Genomic DNA, 9,104 nt, shown 5'->3' with positions numbered 1-9,104 from the left:
TCTCAAGATTCATTCTGATCATCCCATACCTTAACCTACCTGTCTTTGTGAACTTATACCCATGCTGGTACAAAGGAATAGAAAGATAATAGACTTCATTGAAGAGTTTAAGTTTTCACTACTTGGAAAAATGATTGTATTCTGATAGCAAAGATCCCTAACCTACTGCTTCTTCTTTTTGTCTCCCATTATTGCTCCATCTGTTGTGAGCTAGAAACAGTAAAATGGTAACACGATGTTCTCATGATGTTCAGCTCCATGAAGATTTTCTCCTTTCTAAACACGAAGGGTGGATGACATAATGTAGCACAAACTTTCTTCCCTTCCCCCCTCTAAATGGAACCTGTACACCAGGTTACAAGCTTTGGGGATGAAATGGTACTGCATAGAAACTTAATCAATCTGGGTGATAAACTGACTGTTCTTTTCCCAGTAACACAGTGCTGATGTTTAGCTGGCACAGATAGACTCACTGGCAGAAACTGCTTGGATTTAAGCCAGTAAACTTCTCCCACAGTGCTCTAGAAGGCTACTTCCAGGTCAGAGTCAGCTGAGTAGTATTTTAGGCTAGGACAAAGGGTGATTCTTGCTTTTTCCTGAAAAGAAAATCTTATTTCCATCCTCTCTTTAATTGCATTCTCATTTCATATTTATTGAATAACCCGAAAGCTTTGTGCTATAACTATGTTTAGCTTTGGGGGTCAGTTTGTCATTTGTCACCTCAGATGCAACAGCGAAGAGTTCTGTTAAAAATGTTACCTTGCTGTGTTTGTTTTTTCTTAAATCAATGAGGAGGCACACTGCAACTCAAACTTGGAAAATTAATTCAACCCAGACAGAGCTCCTTCAGTTCTTGAAGTGAGCAGAGCTCCTAAAGGGACACAGATTCATGCTCTAATAATTAATTTCAATTCTTTGTCTCGTAGTGAGAGGAAATGTGCATACTGTTAACGAGTGCTGGAAATGTACTTACTATCTAGTGAGACATTTCTGTTTCATCCTTTCAGGAGTTTGAGTTCTATAAACATGAAGTTAGAGATGCACAATTGTTATTTAACATCATCTTTATCGTGATTATTTTTTAAAAGATTAGTTATGCTTTTAATAATTTTATTTGGAATTTCCTACTATTATATATTTCACTGAGCACATATGAAGGCATGGCACACTTAAGGAAAAATAATGGAAACTCTATATATTTATTTTTCTTCATCAAAAGTTTATACCTAGTGAAAAGCATCATCAGTATTTCAAACCTCTGAATATTTCTTTATTGAAAGGTTAACAAAATATGTTAACACATTAAATTAGAGCCATGAGCTGGGTTCGTCAGGCAAAAAGCCCTTCACAGGCAGTAGAGAGCATCTTTCACAGTACTACAGACATGTTGTTCTATTGTTACTATTAAGATTAAGCACAGAATGATCTTTTCAGAGCATGATTTTTTACTTAGGAACCTAAACTGGAAATGAATAAAGATTTGGAGCACCACTCCAGATCTTAATCCAAAGATAGAGTTGAGGTTCCTTTATTTGAAAACAGAGAATTATCTTTCAACAAAATATTCCATATTTCTTTTCTCACAAAATCAATCCGGTTTTCTTCCTTGACCACCTTTTACTTCTTATTGCCTGTGCAAACATAGGCTTAGCTCTTAGTGGGGTACCCAACACTGATTTAGTTATCCTATCATGGTTAACACATTCTGTTTACAAAGAGTTTTTCCAAATCTTTCAGAAAGATTGACATCTTATGCTATAATTACATCCAAATATTTGAGACTTCCTCATGCTGGCTGTGAGTTTCCAGAGTTTGTTTTCTTTTCTGCCAGACTTTTCTCATTGTTAGTATATATCAAGATTCTTAAATTTACTTTGCATGATGTTACAGTATTGTGAAAATGGAGCTGGACAAGTTACATGGCCAAGGAAAGATGAACTGTAAGAACTGGGGTTATTTTAACAGTTCTAATTTTTCTTTTACTGCTAGGAAAACAAAACAAAACAAAACAAACAAAACAAAACAAAAAAAAACCCCAAACAAACTAAAATAACAGCCTTGAAATGTTTTGTTTTTTCACCTGTCTTTCATGTTGAAGTCCAAAACAATGGAGATAGATTCAATGTTTCACAAATCCTGCCCTTGAATACTAACTCTTACATGAGGAAATGAGAAAATCTCCATCCTCTATGCTTCAGCTTTTGTGAAAGAACAAGGTTATGTTGAGGATCCTTACAGATTAAATCCCCCCAAAAAGATTATTTATTTGAATTACTATTGCACCTACTAATACCAATCCAGACCCCTAGGCGATGGATGCTAAAAAGACACTCCTTGCCTCCAGAAACTTAAAATATGGATTTGGACCAGACATAAGTAAAAGAAGTAAATCAGGGAGGAAACTGAAATGCAAGTAACAGAAAAGCAAATAAATCACCTTACAAGGGATACGTGTTACATTTTACAGTTTACTTAACCACAAGCAACATGTTTTTAAGGGACATCTTTTCACTCCTTTTTTTAATTATTTTTTTTATTTCTTTTTTACTAAGAAAAGAATTAGGTACGTTATATGTTAAAAATTTCTTCTTGATTTCTAGTTGTCCCTGTATTAATAATTATATTGTTGTTGTTCGCTAATTATATTGTTATGTTATTGTTGCTATCATTATTAAGATATTTGTATTATCTAGCTTAGAGGTAACTTCAAGTTTAGCCCTGTGTTGGCATTTGAACAGTAGTTATCAAGCCTGAAATCACCCTGGTGCTCAAAATACACCTGACTTTCTCCTAACTCAGATTGAGAAGCTGATCCAGCTTGGTAATGGAACTGTAAATACCAGCTTCTGTTCCTCTCTGTGGTTTTCAGATATTAGCTAGATATGAACTAAACCCCTGTGCTACTATTAAGCAAATTGATCTCCCAGGTAAACCCGTGGTTTTCTGAAGTTAAGAAGAATCATCAAAAAAATTTATTCTATTGAACAAAACTGCAGAGGTATCTGAAGATATTCCTAAATCCTGAAGTCAATCTCACTTCTGAGGAAGAATAAACAACATTAAAAACTGTCTTAGTGTGTTCAGAGTTTATTCATAAAGAAAAATAATAAATCTACTTCCACCCACGAAGTAGAACAAACAATGCATTTTCAAATGCTTGTTGCCGGAGACCTGTTTCTCAGAATGTTCCATCTTGTTAATGTATATGGGTATTTTAATTGTTCAGAAGAAATGAAGAGGAACTAGCTACCAAAGGAGGTGTCTCTTTCCTCACTTCTCTAATTTTTCAGAAGCTTTATATATAATTAGAGATTGCTGGTGCAGTGATTATTGTGAAAAAAAGAAGCTTAATTGCTGTTCTGTTATACATTGAATGAGGGGGGAATCATTTGCCATGATTGAATTTACTAATAAATATTGAATGGAATATTCCGTCCTAACATATTTAAACAGTAGACTATGCAGGGGGTGGTGTGAAGAAGAGCAATTTTAAACTTTATGTAATTTTTTATTTAATAGGACATCAATCTCATGTCATAAATTCTTTGCTTTGAATAAACATGTCTCCTTGTACTCTAGCTCAAACATTATGATTTGTGGATTCTCCATCTTAGCATTTAATTTTTTTTTAGCATCCTGTTAGTTATGTTACCCTCTGCATCCATCAGAAAGCCAAACACACTTTGTTTTATATTTAACTGCTTTCTTTTTTAACTTGCTAATGCAATGTCTCTGAACCAAAGATTTTTAGATAAATCGAAGTATAGTTACTGAAGATTCAGTTTAAAATAGTCCTTAGCCATGTGATTATCTCTGACTTTGTGTTAGAAGATAGAAAGTTAGAAAAGTTAGATAGGTTAGGGACTTCATCATGGCATTTTTTGTTTTAATTAACCCTCAAAGCAGTATGCAGGCCTACATTAGGGTTCTTTGTGAAACACATAGGAAGATGTGGGCTTTCGTTTGCAGGTCCAACACAAACCAGAAATAAAGAAAGACCTGTCTAAAGGAGAAAACATGGAGTACATTAAAGTACGCTTGCTCACTACAGAGGAACTGCAGGTTCACACCCCTGCTGCCTGTGCCTGACTGAGGAGCCACTGGCATGAGATTAATGTCTCTGGGTTTATGACTGAATGCCTCTGGGTCAGACTCCCCCCTGTCACCGATGTAGCAACACTGCAGCACTGCCAGAGTGGGCTCAGTGATGGTGATCGCAGGGGTGGACAGATGCAGTGCTGCCTCTCCCCCTTTTCATACTGTATGATTGTGGGATACCTGGCAATCCGTTATTCATAGACAAACTGATTATGGGTCAGGATTCTTACACAGCAGGGCAGCTCCCTCCCTGTGATCTGTTGAGGATCAGCCCTCAACACAAACTTTTGTTGGCCTAAAGTAGACCAGCATGTTACTTGAAAATGGGGCCAAGTACAACACTTTTGGTTTTGTTCGGTTGGTTGGTTTTATTTTTTTTTTTCCAGAACATTTACAAATGTTTTTCTTTTTGTTTTCTGTTTATCGTGATTTTATGCTTTTTGACTGTAGTGTCTTGGGTATTCAAAGATTGTCCCCGGCTATAACATTTGTAAGAAAGCAATGTTTTATTAGACCAGTTGATAAATACAGGAAAAACAATCATTTGAGCAGAAACCTTGTGTCACCCTTTCCCTCAGCTGTACTGCTAAAATGAAATAATCTATTGGTTGCTGTTTTCCAGACACAAATTCAAAAACACAAGGTAATTTATCACCATGCCTTCTTCTTAAAAATACTCATGTGCTGTTTTATTAATGTACCAATTGATTTTCCTATATTTAAATTTCCTCATGTGATAAGAATCAGTTAACTTTTGCATTGGTACTCATAGTTAACTGACCTTCACTTATTCTTGTGGCTAGTATCAGAGCTTGAAACTCTCTGTTTCTTGTTGTTCAAGTGAAAATGATCAGGCATCTAGTTTTAAAAATCTGTGATCAGTTTCTCATACTTAAAGTGCAAATAGTTGATGTCTGAGTAGTTGATTGTTCGCTGTCATAGTAATTTTTCAAAATTAAACTAGAGGAAGAAGTATTTTAAGTGGAGTTGAAAATTTATTTTTTAAAAATTTCAAAAGCATTTTAAATTATTTCAAATGGGGGTTTTTTTTGAACTTCTGCAAGTACTTATATTTTCTAATATTCTTCAAAGAAAAAAAACCTCTGTAATTGCAAAATTAAAAAACCCACACAAACTTGTTTTAAATATATATTTTAAAATTAATGTACATTTGAAACTGTGAAAAAAATTGCAGTTTTGAGAAGTGACTGGTCAGTCTAAATACTTGAAACTTTTTTTTGACCATAACCTTCAGTTAACATTATTCAGTGACATTTTCAGCTCCTTTGGCCAAATACCTGAATTTCACTGCTGTTTTCATTGGGTATCTTGTATATATGCCCAGTATATAGATATATATATGTATCTTTACAAAAGCTCTTCTTCCCTTAAAACAATTCTAATTCACCATCTTCTATGCAATTACTTTCCAGTTTGGGGATGACTATAACAATGTCTTTTCTCAAATGCTCCTTCAAAAGTCATTTACTGCCTTCCTACCAGGACTTGTTCTCTCTTGACCTGGCTGACAGATGCTTGTATAAAACCAGATCCCTTCCTGTAATTATTATTAGAATTAAAATGAACACAGTCTTACCCCTGATTTTTTTTAATCATTTCAAGTCTGATTTTTGGAAATTATTAGTGGCAGATTAAAGTTCTTGGTTATGAAGATGGCTCCTACACTAACAGCAGCAGTGTCCTCTGAGTTTCAGAGAGTGCTTCATCACCCTGATTCTCTGGGTGGTAAATCCTTCCTATAAAAAACATTTGACTCCCTCCCCCAAAATATCTCATTATAAACAGCCTCTATATCAATTGTGCATGATATATCAATCAGCCACAGGAATGGCTGTAAATAGCAACATAAGTGAATTGTGGGAACCTGTTGTACAAACTAATGTGTGAATAACAAAATGTCTTGCATTAATTGTTGACAGTTAATTGTTAGAAATGCGAGACACTACATTTCAAAATTTCAGACAAAATTGAATCTTTGGAAAAAATCTTCCAGTTGCAGCTTGTTATAAAGAAGACATGAAGAATGAAAAGTCTTCTCAGGCATCTCACTACCACTGCCCCATCCATATCGATGAAAACAGAGGTAACACAGTTTCAAGACAGATATTGTGCATTAGAACCGTTGATCCCTTTTTTTAATCCATCATACTTTCTCATGCCCTCCTACCCCCATGTCAAAAAAAAGTTGGCCTTCATTCCCTTCTCAGTCAACTTCCTAGAACCCTGGTAAATCACTGCGACATCATTAACACAAATAAAATGGCACTCATGATAACAGTCACTTCACTCTCACTCCCCTGCAGCATTCAGGAGAAACACATGACACTTACCTAGTAATTAAATGAAACAGCCAAAATCCAGCTGCAGCAAACTTTTTCACTCCCATCAACAGAAATAAGCCTCTTTGGCAGGTACTTGCTGAGGTGGAAGAGGATACTGGTAATTCTGTGAAGATTATGAAATAAGTGCCAGCTACTGTTTGCAGTACTGTTATGCACCTTCTGGCAAGCCCAAAAAGGCAAGACTATGTATTTTGAAAATGCTTTCATACAGTTTAGTGCTGTGGACAGCCCCTGCTTTGCTTTATTGTGATTTCTTTTTCTTTTCTTTTTTTTTCTTTTTTACCTCTCCTTCCCTCTGTTGCTTCCTATCTGTCTCTTGTAACAGAGATTAACAGAAAGCACTGTGTTTTAAAATAAGATTTGCAACTTTGGTTTATATTTGCATTGATGTTATTAATTAAGTAAAATTCTATTCTGGTTTCACATGTCTGGATTTTTACTAAATTGAGATTAATTTTGGGGTGATGATGAAAGCTTACTTGCTCCTCCATATTGACATTGTGGTCGTAAGAAGTTCATTGAATATAAAATTTTGAGGGAATGTCTGTTTCAGAAATAAGATTTTTTTTTTAATATTTTGCTTGTGATTCGAAAGTCATACTATTGTTGTATTTTGCTCTCTGCCTTAATTTCTTCTTCATGACTAGATCTTTTGGTTTAAAAATCTACCCTCAATGCATCTGTGATAACACTGATTTAATTTCTAGTATACATTGACTAATTCAAACTCCTCCATTTACAATAGTTAGCCTGAGAGCTGGCAATCTGTCCCACATGAGTAATAACTTCTGCCTCCAGTGTTACAGGGACACCCAGAACCTGAAAAAATCCTCTCTGAGGTGAAAATGTGCCTGTATTTAATCCGTTTTCTGGAAGGAAGGGAAAGAAAGAAATAAGCTCAATTTTTCTTATTCTTCCTGTATTAATAAACTGTGGTTATGTCTTCTGCTATAGAAGCTATCTCAATTTACCTCCTGTGTCATTTGAAAGAAGTGTATTGATACCCTTCATCTGAAATCTTAATCACACCAGAAATCAAAACCCCACATGTATACATGATTTTGAGTGGTGATATTTTTATGTAAATGAAAAAAAACAAGAGCTAAGAAGGAAAAGGAAATGCTCATGTTTCATTTTACTTGGTAATTTATAATATTTAAGGATGTTGTCTTTTATATTTTTAGCACTGGTAGTATTTCCTAAATTAGTAAAATTTTTGTAAATAGAGTAAGCTTCTTAAAAGTATAAAAAAACCCCAAAACAAAGCCACAAAACTTTCAGACAAGACGTCACCATGAAGATCTAGCTTTGTTTTTCACTCTGGTTAAGGTGATTTTCTGCAGAATTATTTTTACAAGATCTTATGCTGAACTAGTAAGAACACGGAATATAATTTGCTGCATTTCCTGACCTTTATGCCTCATGGATATTGCAAAGTCTGCTTGATATTTAAAATAATATCCTAACATCAACTATGCCATTATCCCCAGGTTAAGTCAGTAGCATCAGCACTAAGTATTTGTCTTATTTCTCTCCTTTCAGCCACAGAGTTCAGCTGGTTACCAGTGACCTCTGCTATTCTGTATTCCTGCCAGCTGAATATCCATATCCAAATTCCTTCTCATTAGCTTGTCTTTACATTTCAGTGTTTAAAATTAGCACCTGAACACAACTCTGCTGTGTGGAAGCAGCTTCAGGTAAATAAACATCTTTTGTTGTGCATGCTGGGTACAGGCTGGATCAAGCAATTATCTTGGTAAGTGGTATTCCTTGTTTATTCAAAACAGAGTGCTTACCACTTTATTGTTAATCTACTGTGGGATTCTAACAAAGTCTGTTTAAAGTAGCAGTATGTTGCTCATAAATATTTTATTACTTATGTAACAAGAGAATTCAAGCTGGGAGAATATTTCGTGCTAAATAATTCAATCAACCCATAACCTCTGTTAGGTCCTTTGGATTTATGCTCCTCAGCAAGAGCACATGCTAAAATACTACTATATAGTCAGATATTGTTAGACAATGAAGGCTTGAAAGCTGAAAAAGTCTTAGGAAATGAAATAAAAATGCTAAATTCACAATGACAGCAATGTAGGTCAACATGTATAATATTTGGGATTCGTGGGAAAGATCCATTGCAACGGAGAATTTTTACAAGGCCATAAGAAATTTCCATGAATTTAAAATGTTCTCACAAATCTAGTATAAAGGCAGACTTTTAGTCTACTATATTATAAATTACTTTGTAGTTTTTATGTCAGTGTGGTGCTAGTGGAATAAAAAATAATATATGACTATTAAAAAAATGTATCAAATACTAAACATTGTTAAAAAATTAGAAATATAGTCCCATTACACTAAATGTCAATTTATTTCAAAAGCATAGGTTTTTAAGGCATGTATGCAACCACATTTTGACACAAATATTGGAAACTATCAGTTCATCTATAAAATCAATGCTTTTGAAGCATTTCTGGTTCATTTAGGATTTCACAATTTGCATTAAGTTTTTACGTCATTTTAAGAGTCAAAGTACCATAAAAATCTTTCCCTAGACTAATTCCGAATTTCATTATAGAAAGTTTTTTCTCTCCAAAGTTCTTGAGATTTCAGATCAATGTTTTGATTTTTTAATATTCAGAG

The sequence above is a fragment of the Neopsephotus bourkii genome, unplaced genomic scaffold (genome assembly GCF_033783945.1).
Source record: "Neopsephotus bourkii isolate Nb327-2 ecotype Australia unplaced genomic scaffold, CSIRO-AGI_Nbou_v1 NB_53, whole genome shotgun sequence".
Taxonomy (NCBI): Eukaryota; Metazoa; Chordata; class Aves; order Psittaciformes; family Psittacidae; genus Neopsephotus; species Neopsephotus bourkii.
The sequence above is the reverse complement of the archived record's forward strand: the minus strand, read 5'-3'. Positions refer to the sequence as shown.